Here is a 14,443-nt window from a genome sequence, read left to right on the forward strand (position 1 = left end):
GAAGATAATATTGTTATTCCAGCTTTATTTTGATAACAACATGGTCTTTCTTTCTTCCTTTATTTTAAATGTATCTGTACTTTTATATTCACAATAAATTTTGGGGGAAAATGTGGTTAAGTCTTGTGTTTTTATCTGCTTTGAAAACCTCTGTTAATTGGTTTATTTAGACTATTTCCATTTATTTTATTTTTTTAAAAATATTTATTTATTTATTTGGCTACACCGGGTCTTAGTTTCAGTGTGCGAACTCTTAGTTGTGGCATATGGGATCCAGTTCCCTGACCAGGGATCGAACCCAGGCCCCCTGCATTTGGAGTGCAGAGTCTTAGCCACTGGACTACCAGGGAAGTCCCTAGACTATTTCCATTTAAAGTGATTATTGATATGGTTGGATTAATATTTACCACGTTTATAACTATTTTCTATTAATTGCATTTTTCTTTTCTCTTTGTTCTTATTTTCTGCTTCCTCTGGTTTTAATTAAGCATCTTATATGATTCTATTTCATATCCTCGTTTAGCATATCATATATACTTCTTTTTTATTTTCTTTGTGGTTGTCTTTGAGCTTGCAATATACATTTTTAAGTCACCCCAGGCCACTTTCAAATAACTGTGTACTGCTTTGTAGGTAGTTCAGGTATCTTAGAGTATTCCTTATGGCATTGCTGTCATTCATTTCATGGATCCATCTACTATAATCAGCTAATACATTACTACAATTACTGCTTTAAGTGAGCACTTATTTTTGAGCAACTGAGAATTTAAAAATATTTTATTTTACCTTTACATTCCTTCTCCAACGGTCTTCCTTCATGTAGACCTGAATCTTTTACATTTATCATTTTTCATCTCTCTGAAGAACGTTTTATAAATTTTCTCGCAGGGCATGGCTGCTGATAATGAATTCTTTTATTTTTATTTGAGAAAAATCTTGATTTTTCTTTACTTTTTAATGATACTTTCACTGGATAGAATTCTAGGTTGGTATTTTTTTCAACACATGAAACATTTCATTCCGTTCTCTTCTTGCTTGCAATATTTCTAACATAAAAATCCAACCTATTAATAAAGCCATTGAAGGCATTTTTGATTTCTATTCGTGTTTTTTATTTCAAGTGTGTCTTTTTTTCCTTATAGTTTCCATCTCTGTGCTTCTATTACCCATCCATTTTGCACGTTGTCCTTTTTATCATTAGAACCCTTAACCTATTAATCATTGTTACTTTAAATTCCATGTCTGATAATTTAACAAATTTGTATCATGTCTAAGTATGCTTCTGATACTTGCTTTTTTCTTCAGACTGTGTTTCCTTGACTTTTATCATGCTTGGCAATTTTTCATTGAAAACTGGATATGATGTATCAAGGAGTGGGAACCGAGGTAAGCAGGCCTTTTGTGGGAGGTTTTGTGTTTACTTGAGAAGAGTCTGGCTCCGTTTTCGTGTTTGCTCCGGCAGTCGGTGCCAGAGGCTTCAGTTTCCTTCTGTCGTTTTTCGGCTCCCATGTTTTCCTTTGGCTTATCTGAGATAAAGTCCTTCTCAGATAAAGGCTCTGTTGCTGCTGCTTCAGCTGGAATCTGTGCTGTTTCACTGGAGTCCTGCTGGCATGGTGGGAAGGTGTGGTGGGGGAAGGATTTTACAGCTTCATGGTTAAGTCTCAGTCTTTAGGTGGGCTTGTGTCTCTGGGCTGTGACCTTCTCAAGTGTGTCTTAGCTTCTTTCCTCTCTCAGGTGAAATAGGAAGGTTGGAGGAGGCTGAGGTGGGGGGAGAGATGCTCTTTCCTCAGGTGACATAAGTCTCTGGGAATGTCTTTACCCTGGAGAACACACCTTTGGTATGGAGCATATTTTTCTGGGTCTGTTTCATAAGGATTACTCTTCCCCTTGCTCCGCCAGAACCAAGAGAGGCTCTTGACTCTTCAGCAGGAAAAGATGGCAGCGTCCCCAGAGGTAAAAACCACAGAAGTGTGCTGTTCCAATACTGCCACCTTCAGGAGAGTCCTAGTCTACACTCCACCTTCAGCAACTCATTGAATTTGCTGGTTAAGTGTTCCTACCACTGTACGGCTCCAGCAGCACCTCCTCCAGGGAAGCAGATCTCAACTGTGACCCTCTGAATTCCCGTCTCTCCAGGTTTCAGGGTGGTGGCTTTTCCTGCAAACGCCATCCGCTCATGAGTCCAAGAAAAGTCATTGATTCTTAGTGAGTTCAGCTTTGTCTTCTTGCAGGGATGGGAGTGACAATTTCTGAGCTCTTTAAACATCAGAGCTCAAGCTGGAAGTCGTCTTTATTCTTTAAAGGAATTTCAAGAGTCTTATGTTGTGTGCCCTGATAAGAACCAGCCCTGTGGTCTAGTTACAGTCAAATAATAAATTCCTATGGAAAACTCTGTTCTCCTTCTATGCTATGATTCTCTCTCTTTTCAATGCTGGGTCCTCTCCAAGAAAGCAATATAATACAAGCAATGATTAAAATTATAGATGAATAAGCTTCAGAGGGCCAAGGTAGATCCACTTTATATATCTTGGACATGTTCTCTGCATTTAGATTAGCCCCTATAGCCTGAGTCAAATATTTCAGCATTTCTTTATATTTTCTCTAGTTGTCTCAGTCATTTGTTATTTTATTCATTCCACAAAATTCGCACCTACTCTGTGTAAATATTGTCTAGGAATAAATGTGCCAGATCATATTTTCTAGATAATGCGGTGAACACACTATTTAAAATTCTTACTCTTGTGGTATTTAGATTTATAAATTAATGTTTTCTTTTCAATTTAATTGTATGTTCTTTGAAAGCAATGAGCTCAGCTCTTTAAGTCTTTTGTAATGCTGTATCCCTCCTCACCCCACACCATTCTTCATTATGAAAACTGGATCAGAGCACTCCTGAAATGTCAAGAGGTCTATTTAAGGCTAAAAGCACTTGAAGATTAAACTCTTATACTTATCTGAATGGAGCTTCAGGCTTATCTGGTTAATTGAGGTATTTTCAAACGTAATAGGACAAAAACCTGTTGTACATTCTGGAAATCATGTGATGAAGGGTTTTATTGTACTATATGTAGAAGGAAGATACAATGACAATATAGAAGCATTTTATTAAATTATTTCTATAACATGAGCTTTGGAGTCAGATGAACTGGATTTTGAAATCCAGCTTAACCTCCTGTTAGCACGGTGCCTAGCAAATAATTTAAACTTTAAGTTTTGGTCTTCGCATCTGTAAAGTAGGCATACAATTATAAATCATAAAAACATTTTCATGAGGATTAAAAGACATAAAGTCTGAAAGGCACTGAGCATATTGTGTAGCACATAGGAAACTTGATAAAGCATTGCTGCACTTATTCTACTTACTTTAGTACTCCAAATGAGTCTAGGAAAGTATCATACAGACACCATAAATGTTCTTATTCTACTCAAATATTCTTCAGAAACTTGGAGATGGTGTAAGCTTTTGCTCTTTTCCCACATTTGTCATATAAGGTTAACTCCTGTTGGATTCTCTAAATCATTTGTCAGCAAAACCCTCTGAATGAAAGATGGATGTTTCATATAGGTAACATAGAGAAGAGAACACTCCAGGATAAGCAGTGAGAAAAAGGGATACTCTGTAAATAGAACATTTGTGGGGAACAGGAAAGTAGAGGGGAAGTAATGGGATTCTGTGGGAACAATCAGGGAGGGGTCAGTCTTTAAAGTTCAGGCGGATCAGGAGGGTGCTTGACTTCCTAATGATCATTGCTTAATTCATTTGATTCCTTATTCATATTTTCTAAATAAACAGTATTGAAGCATAATTCACACTGAATAAATTATACCAATTTTAAGGGTAGATTTCAATGAGTTTGCAATATTGGCACACCCATAACCATCCCACCAAACAAGATACATAATATTGATTTACTTTAATTTGTTCTTTTTCTACATAATTATGGAGGAAACTTGGTTTGTTGATTTTAGATCTTTCTTCTTTTCCTGTATAAGCCTTTATACCTATACATTTTCTTCTCAGCATGGCTTTCACCACATTCCATGAATTTTGAATGTGTTCTGTTTTTATTTTTATTCAGTGCAAATATTTAAAATTTTTCCTTCTGATTCCTTTTTTGATCCCTAGCCTAGTTGGAAATGTGATGTTTAAATGTCAAATATTTAGATATTTCCTAAATTTTCTACATTTTGAGTTCTAATTTGATTCCACTATAGTTATAGAACACACTGTTTACTATATCAGTCTTAATAAGTTTAGCAAGACTTATGGGCTAGCCTGTGGCTTATACTGGAGAGTATTCCATGAACACTTAACAAGTGTTTGGACTCTGCTGGTGTTTGGTGGAGTGCTCTATAGATGTCAGTGAGATCAGATTTCATGATCTAATCTTTATCTTTCCTGATTTTGCATCTTACTGTTTTATCCACTAGTAATAGAGGAGTATAGAAATATCAAAGTATAGTTGTTGAATCAATGATTTCTTCTTTTTGATTCTGGCAGATTTTGCCTTATGTATTTTGGGGGCCCATTGCTAGGATAGTATACATTGATTGTTGTCATGTTTTCTAATGTATTGACCCAAGACTTTCTAACACACTAAGTCTAGTGGCTTCACAGATTGATATTACCTACCTATTCTTTTAAGGTGTGCACATTCTAGAGGGTTCTCTCTTTAATGCATTGCCTCTGGTCCAGTAGCATCCACATCACCTGGGACTACTATTGCCAAGTTTAACAAATAAAAAACCAGGACGCCAAGCTAAACTTGAGTTTTGATACATGAAAGAAAATTGTGTATCTTTCATCGAGTACCTGAAATTCATACGTACCTGGGTTACCTGTATTTTATCTGTCAGCCCCACCTGGTAACGTTTCAGAAATGCAGAATCAAGAACTCTACCTCAAACCTGTTTAATTGGAATCTGCATTTTAATGAGAGATTTTGATAAGTTCTATGCGTATTAAAGTTCCAGAAGTGTAGGGACCTAGTTTGGCATAGGGCAGGAAGTCTCAGGTGGAGTATCAGAGGGTGATATCTTAGCTATAAATTCAGAGCAGCAGTAGGAAATACACACTTGTGAAGAGAGTCTATGATCACGGGTTCTGCTCATTTCTGCAACTCCCCAATTAAACAATTTACTGGATTTCCTTAATATCATGTGTAATCAAAACATTTCCAAATTAGTTGTAGCTCTTGGCTTTGAGTGTGATAAAGCAATAAAAAGAAAATAATTCAGAAATGTAGTCATTGGAATATTATTTTTTGCATAAAGCTTCTGTTTTAATTACATTAAAAATACTGGGCCAAAGCCATTATGGAATTTTAAAATCTCAAGGCATTTAGAAATGTATATTGGATTGTCTCCATTACCGCCACCCCTCACCCTAAGCCCACATCCTTTTAGATGTTCATTTTGCTAATGATCACATTGTTTACTATAATTGCTTTTTTATAATTACTTCAGCTATTTCACCTAAATATATCTGCACTGAAAGTTTATCTGTAAATTAATTAGCCTTTATTAATTAGCCAGTACATATGTATAATAAAAATGTAATATCTATATTATATATTACATATATATATACATATGCACATATCTCTTCTGAAATATAATTCTAAGTGTCAGAAATCAGAAACCTTCATTATTTTTTTTAGATAACAACCATAAGGAACATTACTTTTTATTTCAGAGATGTTTGTGCTTTTTTTTTCCAATTTGGAAAATCCCATTATTTTTTTGTCTTTTTTTAATTGAAGTAGTTAATTTACAATGTTGTGTTAGTTTCAGGTATGCAGCACAGTGGTTCAGTTTATATACACACACAAAAAAAATATATATATACATATATATATATGTGTGTGTATATATATATATATATATATATACACACATATATAGGAATATATCCTTTTTTAGATTCTATTCCCTTATAGGTTATTACAAAATAGTGGGTATAGTTCCCTGTGCTATACAGTAAGTCCTTGTTGATTGTTTTATATATAGGAGTATGTATCTGTTAATTCCAAACTCCTAATTTATCCCTCCCCTGCTTTCCCCTTCGGTAATCCTAAGTTTGTTTCCTATGTCTGTGGGTCTATTTCTGTTTTGTAAATAAGTTCATTTGCATCTTCTTTTTCAGATTCCGCATATAAGCGATATTGTATGATATTTGTCTTTCTCTGTCTGACTCATTTCAGAATGGAACACTACTCAGCCATAAAAAAGAACAAAATAATGCCATTTGCAGCAACATAGATGGATCTAGAGATCATCACACTAAGTGAAATAAGCCAGACAGAGATTTTTGTGCTTTTACAGCCCCATAGTGATTTCTCATAGAATCTCTTGGAAGTTGAAGCCGCTGAGAGAGGGTGAATTGTGAGGGCAGCTCCCACCACTCCCGACCATTGAGACACTCGCCTGGTCACATCAACTCCCCACCCCTCTGCTTCTTCATCTTATAATGAGAATTCTATCACACTTACTTTTCCAATGCTGCTGTGTGCGTCAGATTTGAAAAGACATACAATTCAAGCAGTGCTCACCTCAGTGTTCGGTGGTACAATGAAGATCTCTACTTAAAATATGCTGTTTGTTACTAATATTAGTCTTTACTCTCTCCATGTGGACTTTTATGAAAACTTAATTCTTCCGAAGAGGGTAATATATTATGTATTATTTAAATATTTATGTAAGGAAATTCCCTGGTGATCCAGTGGTTAGGACTCTGTGCTCTCACTGCTGGGGCCGGGTTCCATCCCTGGTCAGGGAGCTAAGATCCCGCAAGCCACGCGGCGCAGCCAAAAAAAAAAAAAATTAATGGGATGGTTTATTTTGTTATAAATACTTAAGCACAGGTGTTGGTAATTATTAGCAAGGCAGCAAAAAGGGAAGCAACTTGGGTGGCAGGCCAATGGTAGCCATACGGGAAAGACAGATTTAGGGAAGATAAATAAAGCAGAGCTCAAGCTAAGCCCTGTAATTAAAGCCTTTCATCTACTCTAGGAATGCAGCTGGTGCAAAATATTCACACCTGTTCCTCACATCAAGAAAGAATGTATATGTGTCATAACTGATCCTGTCTGTATTCAAGCATTTGTTGACTTTCATTTGCTCCAGATCCATTCAAATATTTCTGAAGTTGTCTTGGAAGTTTCCATTTAGTCATCGCATAAATGGTTGAAGGACTTCTTGCCGGTCTTACTGGTTCATCTTCTTATGTAATTGCACCTTTGTCCTCATCTTTACTCTGGGGAGTTTTATGATCTTGACGCTATTATGCTATGTATTTTTAGGATGGTATCATTTGACCTGCCTTTACAGAATACCACTGGGACAACCTGGCTTTAGTGGGTTTTCAGATTCTTTTCATTGTTTAAGAGGCTGGTGAACACATGAGCTCTTAGGCAACTGGTCACTACTTCTCAGGGGATACTGTTGTTTTAATTAATAGATCATATTTTAGAGCTGTTTTCAGTTTACAGAGAAATTGAACAGGAAGTACAGAGAGTTCCCATACATGCTCCTCTTCCTCCTCACACAGTTTCTGCAGATATTAACAACTTACATGAGTGTGGTATATAACATTTGTTGCAATTCATGAACCAATATCAATACATCATTAGTAACTAACGTCTAGAGTTTACATTAGGGCACACTCTTTTTGATATATAATCCTACGGGTTTTGATGCACGCCTAATGTGTCACCTCTTCATTCTTATACTATTATACAGAAGAGTTTCATTGCCCTAAAATTCCCCTGTGCTCCACCTATTCAACCTTCCTTCCTCATTCTGAACCCCTGGCAACCACTGATCTTTATACTGTGTCTATAATTTTATCTTTTCCAGGATGTCACATGTTAGAATCATGCAATATGTAGCCCTTTCACATTGGTTTCTTTCACTCAGTAATACGCATGAACTTCCCCGATACCTTTTCATGGCTTGGTCGCGCATGTTAATTAGCACTGAATAATATCCTATTGTCTGGATGTACCAGTTTATCTATTCATACACCTACTGAAGGGCATCTATGATGCTTCCAAATTTTGGCATTTATGAATAAAGCTGCTGTAGATATTTGTGTGCAGGGTTTTGTGTAGACATAAGCTTTCAACTCCTTTGGGTAAATACCAAGAAGCATGATTGATAGACTGTATGCTAAGAGTATGTTTAGTTTTGTAAGAATCTGCCAAATGGTCTTCCAAAGTGGCTTTAACATTTTGCAGGTAATGAGAATTCCTGTTACTCCACATCCTTACCAGCATTTGGTATTGTCAGTGTTCTAGATTACAGACGTTCTAATAGGTAGATAGTGATATCTCATTGTTGTTTTAATTTGCAATTCACTAATGATACACATTGTTGGCATCTTTTCATATGCTTATTCACCATTTGTATATCTTCTTTGGTGAGAGGTCTGTTCAGATATTTTGCCCATTTTTAAATTGGGCTGTTTATTATTACTTAGTTTTAAGTGTTCTTTGAATATTTTGGATAAATACGTGTTTTGCTAATATTTTCTACCAGTCTGTGACTTGTCTTTTCATTCTCTTAACAAAGTATTTCACAAAGCAGAAGTTTTTCATATTACTGAAGTCCAACTTATCTTTTTTTTTTTCTTTTATGGATTATGCTTTTGGTGTTTTATCTAAAAAGTCATCACTAAACTCAAGGTTACCTATATTTTCTTCTTTGTTTTCTTCTGGAAGTTTTATAGTAGTTTTTCATTTTACCTTTAGGTCTATAATCCATTTTGAGATGATTTTTTGTGAAAGTTATAAGGTCTATGTCTCAATTCATTTTTTTTTTCACGTGAATGTCTCATGGTTCAAACACTATTTGTTAAAAAGGCTATCTTTGACCATCCATTATATTACCTTTGCTCCTTTGTGAAAGATCAGTTGACTATATTTATGTAGGTCTATTTCTGAGTTCTCTATTCTGTTCCATTGGTCTGTTTGCCTATTATTTTGCCAGATATCACACTTTCTTGATTATTGCAGCCTTATAATAAGTCTTGAAATCAGGTAGTGTCAGTCCTCTGATGTTGTTTCTCCCCTTCAAAATTGTCTTGGCTATTCTGGGTCTTTTGCCTTTCCACATGAACATTAGAGTCAATTTGTTGAATCCACAAAATGACTTGCTGGTTGAGCTGAGTCTATAAATCAAGTTGGGAATAAGTGACATCTTAACAATGTTGAGTCTTCCTATCCATGAACATGGAATATCTCTCCAATTTTTTTAGTTCCTTTGATTTCTTTCATCAGAATTTTATAGTTTTCCCTGTATAGATCTTGTATATATTTTGTTAGATTTATACTTTAGTATTTCATTTTGGGTGTGGTAATGTAAATGGCATCATGTTTTTATGTCAAATTCCAATTGTTCCTTGCCTGTATATAAGAAAGGTATTGACTTTTGTACATTCATCTGGCATCCTGCAACCTTGCTATCATCACTTATTAGACCCAGGAGTTTTTGTTGTTGTTGTTGAGTCTTTGGGATGCTACATAAGCAATCATGTTATCTGCATACACAGTTTTATTTTCTCCTTCCAATCTGTATAATTTTTATTTCCTTTTCCTATCAGATAAGCTAGGACCTTCAGTACTATGTTGAATGGGAATGGTAAGAGGGGTCATCCTTATCTTGTTTCTGATCTTAGTGAGAAGACATCTGATTTTTCACCATTAAGTATGATGTTAGCTGTAGGTTTTTTGTAGATGTTGTTTATCAAGTTGTGGAAGTTATCCTCTATATCTAGTTTGCTGAGAGCTTTTTATACTGAATGGGTGTTGGATTTTGTCAAATGATTTTTCTGCATCTACTAGTATGATTATGTGATTTTTCATTTTCAGCCTGTCCGTGATAACACTAATTGATTTTTAAATGTTGAATCAGCCTTGCATATGTGGAATAAATCCCACTTGGTCATGATTTTAAATTCCTTTTATATTCCTTTTATTGTTGAATCCATGTGCTAATACTTTGTTTAGGACTCTTTCATTTGTGTTCATTAGAGATATTGGTCTTTAGTTTTGCACTCTCGTAGTATCTTGTTCTGGTTTTGGTATAAGATTAATGCTAGCCTCATAGAATGAGTTAGGATACATTCCCTCTCTTTCTATTTTCTGAAAGTAACTGTAGAAAGTAATTGGTATACTTTCTTCTTTAAATGTTTAGGAGAATTCACCAATGAGTCTGGTGCTTTCTCCTATGGAAGGTCATTAATTATTGAGTTTGTTTCTTTAAGAGATATAGGTCTGTTCAGGTGATCTATTTCTCCTTGTGTTAGTTTTGATAGATTGTTTCAAGGAATGTACTCACTTCATCTAAGTTATTCAAGCTGTGGGCATAGAGTTGTATATAATTTTTCATGTTCATGGGCTCAGTAGTTAGAAATCTCTCATGTTGGGATCCTGAGTTTTTATCTTTTCGGGTCTCTGCTTTGCTCATATTCCAGTCGTCTTCAGACACCCACTTTCCCATTTTATTAGCCACATTTATATTTAGCAGCTTATTGTTCATATAGCTTCTGCTCTACTTTTCATGTTACCATTACTGTGTCTGGGTCATACGTATTGTTAATTATAATAAGGAATTCTTATCAATACATAAAAAGAGTTGGTGGAGCAAAATGAATTGCTCTCTCACAAAGTTATCAAGGGAAGAGCCTGTGCATTAGCAACAGCTTGAAACATTTCCTGACCCCTTGTGGGAATTTTTTCCTTAGCTTTGTGACTTAACATCATAAAGATCTTGCATTTTGCTGTATTCCCTTGATTCTGGCACCGTACCACAAACCTTGAAACTAGTACTCAATACCAGGTACCTCCGTTATTTGGCTGGAAAGACCAAAAGAGGTAAAAGACATAGAATTAAGAAGCCACAGAAATTAATATAATTTTAACTGATTATTTTCAGTTAGCCAGTCCTTTTCTAGCTTTTGTACATTGAAAGAAAATGAGCACACACCCCTGTCGTGCACTGACATCAGCTGACATCAGCCAGCCTGCATCATGGGACATCCCAGTACTGCTACAATGAGGGCATAAACAATGTTCGGGCTGTAGTTTGGAGGCTCTTCATGCATGATCCCAGTGCCATGGGCTTCCTCTCCTTGAGGCTAATCTACTACTGATGCCCCTAATGTCCAAATTGCCTGAAATAGAGTCTAACACTGAGCCTTAACTTGACACTATTTACTGAGGAGACTCAGTAAATAGTTGGGAGAAAGTTAACTACATCTCTTGGGAGAAAGTTGACTACACTGGCTTCCTTCCACCCTTGAAAAGGCAGAGCTTTATTTTGACTGGAGAAGAAATACGTTTTGGATATTGGTTTGCTTTTCCTGACATGAGATCCTCAGTCACTGAAACAATCCAAGGGCTCTCCGTGTTCATCCTTCAATATGGGTCCCACATCACACGGAGTCAGACTAAGGAATTCACTTCATAGGGAAGAAGATGCTTCTGTGGACACAGCAAAACTGAATCCACCAGTCTTGTCACATACTGTGCCACCCATAAGCAGCCAGCCTGGTAAAGTGATGGAATAGTTCACAGGTGGCACATCTGAGGGTCACAGGTCAGAGATGACACCCTGCAAGGATAGGGCCTTATCCTCTGAGATGCAGTATACACTCTAAATTAACAACCACTGTATGGTGTTGTGTCCCTAATAGGTAAAATAATGCAGGTCTAGGAATCAATGATAAAGGTATAGGTGTGAGTCTGCTAATATTACTTCCAGTGACTCACTTGGGGTAACTGTTTTTCCTGCCCCTTCAACTTTGGGCTCTGCAGGTTCTCTTGTTCCTACAGAGAAGCAGGAGACACAGAAAGAGCCCCTGGACTTTCAGCAATTATGCTGCCCAGGCTTATTGGATCTTACATCAAGAGACCAGCGGGTAACAAGAGGAGTCACCCACCTTCCTGGCAGGGGCAGTAGTCACTGATGGTCAGGAGGAGACAGGGATGCTTTTATAATATGTGATCGTGGAGAAAAGTTTCACCTTCCTCCCTTCACATAAAGGCGATGTATTCCAGCATCTCTTTTTTTTTTTTTTTTTTTTTTTTTCGCACACACACACTGTATTTTATTTTTACAAGGGATAAATAGACTGACACCAAGCATTGTACATGGATGACCACAACAAAAGCAACAATGATTGCAATTACCAAACATGAAACACACTCATACTATGTCATAATATTGACATTCAGTCCAGTAATCCTCCACTGTAACAGCTCCTTTACTTTGCAGTGAAAATTGATTTGTATATTCTTTGCCTCTGAGTCCTTGTGGGATTTTTTTTTTTTTAAATTCAGACAGAAAGTCACAAAAATTATACTCATCCTCATCAGTTCACTCAGTCCCATGTAATTAATTTTTTTTTTTTCATCTTGATCTTTTGTTAGCACTTTTATGAGTTCATCAGTTTTTCATTAGAGTTCTGAAAATGCTTATTCATTCAGTTCAGCAGTACAGTCAGTTACCAGAAACCTGTACTTGTCAGAGTCTTTTCCATGAATTTTTCAAGATGAAACCCTTTTATAGGAACATATTTGCAAAATCATCAGAGTACACCCAGAACTGTCTGTAAATGACAAAAGACTTAAAAATGACCACGGTTAAAGATTTGATGAAAGTTCATAATAATGCAGTTGACAAGAAAATTAGTTATTTCTGAGATATACATTTTAAAGTAATAACTAGGATTATTACTTATAACATTATACCAGAACATATAAGATTTTTAGAAATTTCATGTAATGTCTGAAACATTTATATTAACATATTTCCATACATATTTCCATACAAATACAAATACAAGATTTTTAGAAATTTCATGTAATGTCTGAAACATTTATATTAACATATTTCCATACAAATAACCCAATGAAAGTTTAGTATTAGTTGTTTTGTTTGTTTGTTTTTTTATACTGCAGGTTCTTATTAGGCATCAATTTTATACACATCAGTGTATACATGTCAATCCCAATCGCCCAATTCAGCACACCACCATCCCCACCTCACCGCAGTTTTCCCCCCTTGGTGTCCATATGTCCATTCTCTACATCTGTGTCTCAACTTCTGCCCTGCAAACTGGCTCATCTGTACCATTTTTCTAGGTTCCACATACATGCATTAATATACGATATTTGTTTTTCTCTTTCTGACTTACTTCACTCTGTATGACAGTCTCTAGATCCATCCACGTCTCAACAAATGACTCAATTTCATTCCTTTTTATGGCTGAGTAATATTCCATTGTATATATGTACCACAACTTCTTTATCCATTCGTCTGCTGATGGGCACTTAGGTTGCTTCCATGACCTGGCTATTGTAAATAGTGCTGCAATGAACATTCGGGTGCATGTGTCTTTTTGAATTACGGTTTTCTCTGGGTATATGCCCAGTAGTGGGATTGCTGGGTCATATGGTAATTCTATTTTTAGTTTTTTAAGGAACCTCCATATTGTTCTCCATAGTGGCTGTATCAATTTACATTCCCACCAACAGTGCAAGAGGGTTCCCTTTTCTCCACACCCTCTCCAGCATTTGTTGTTTGTAGATTTTCTGATGATGCCCATTCTAACAGGAGTGAGGTGATACCTCATTGTAGTTTTGATTTGCATTTCTCTAATAATTAGTGATGTTGAGCATCTTTTCATGTGCTTCGTGGCCGTCTGTATGTCTTCTTTGGAGAAATGTCTATTTAGGTCTTCTGCCCATTTTTGGATTGGGGTGTTTGTTTCTTTGATATTGAGCTGAATGAGCTGTTTATATATTTTGGAGATTAATCCTTTGTCCGTTGATTCATTTGCAAATATTTTCTCCCATTCTGAGGGTTGTCTTTTCGTCTTGTTTATGGTTTCCTTTGCTGTGCAAAAGCTTTGAAGTTTCATTAGGTCCCACTTGTTTATTTTTGTTTTTATTTCCATTACTCTAGGAGGTGGATCAAAAAAGATCTTGCTGTGATTTACGTCAAAGAGTGTTCTTCCTATGTTTTCCTCTAAGAGTTTTATAGTGTCCAGTCTTATATTTAGGTCTCTAATCCATTTTGAGTTTATTTTTGTGTATGGTGTTAGGGAGTATTCTAATTTCATTCTTTTACATGTAGCTGTCCAGTTTTCCCAGCACCACTTATTGAAGAGACTGTCTTTTCTCCATTGTATACCTTTGCCTCCTTTGTCATAGATTAGTTGACCATAGGTGCATGGGTTAACCTCTGGGCTTTCTATCTTGTTCCATTGATCTATGTTTCTGTTTTTGTGCCAGTACCATATTGTCTTGATTACTGTAGCTTTGTAGTAGAGTCTGAAGTCAGGGAGTCTGATTCCTCCAGCTCCATTTTTTTGCCTCAAGACTGCTTTGGCTATTCGGGGTCTTTTGTGTCTCCATACACATTTTAAGATGATTTGTTC

The 14,443-nt window shown here is 36.1% G+C and overlaps 1 non-coding gene across 1 annotated transcript; it reads right to left on the reverse strand.

Moving 5' to 3' along the window:
* Positions 1 to 277: 277 nt before the first annotated feature.
* TRNAW-CCA (transfer RNA tryptophan (anticodon CCA)) lies at positions 278 to 350 on the reverse strand. Its single transcript has one exon. It is a non-coding gene; the product is annotated as a tRNA-Trp (tRNA).
* Between the last annotated feature and the right edge of the window lie 14,093 nt (positions 351 to 14,443).

This window comes from Eschrichtius robustus, chromosome 21 (assembly GCF_028021215.1).
Source record: "Eschrichtius robustus isolate mEscRob2 chromosome 21, mEscRob2.pri, whole genome shotgun sequence".
NCBI lineage: Eukaryota > Metazoa > Chordata > Mammalia > Artiodactyla > Eschrichtiidae > Eschrichtius > Eschrichtius robustus.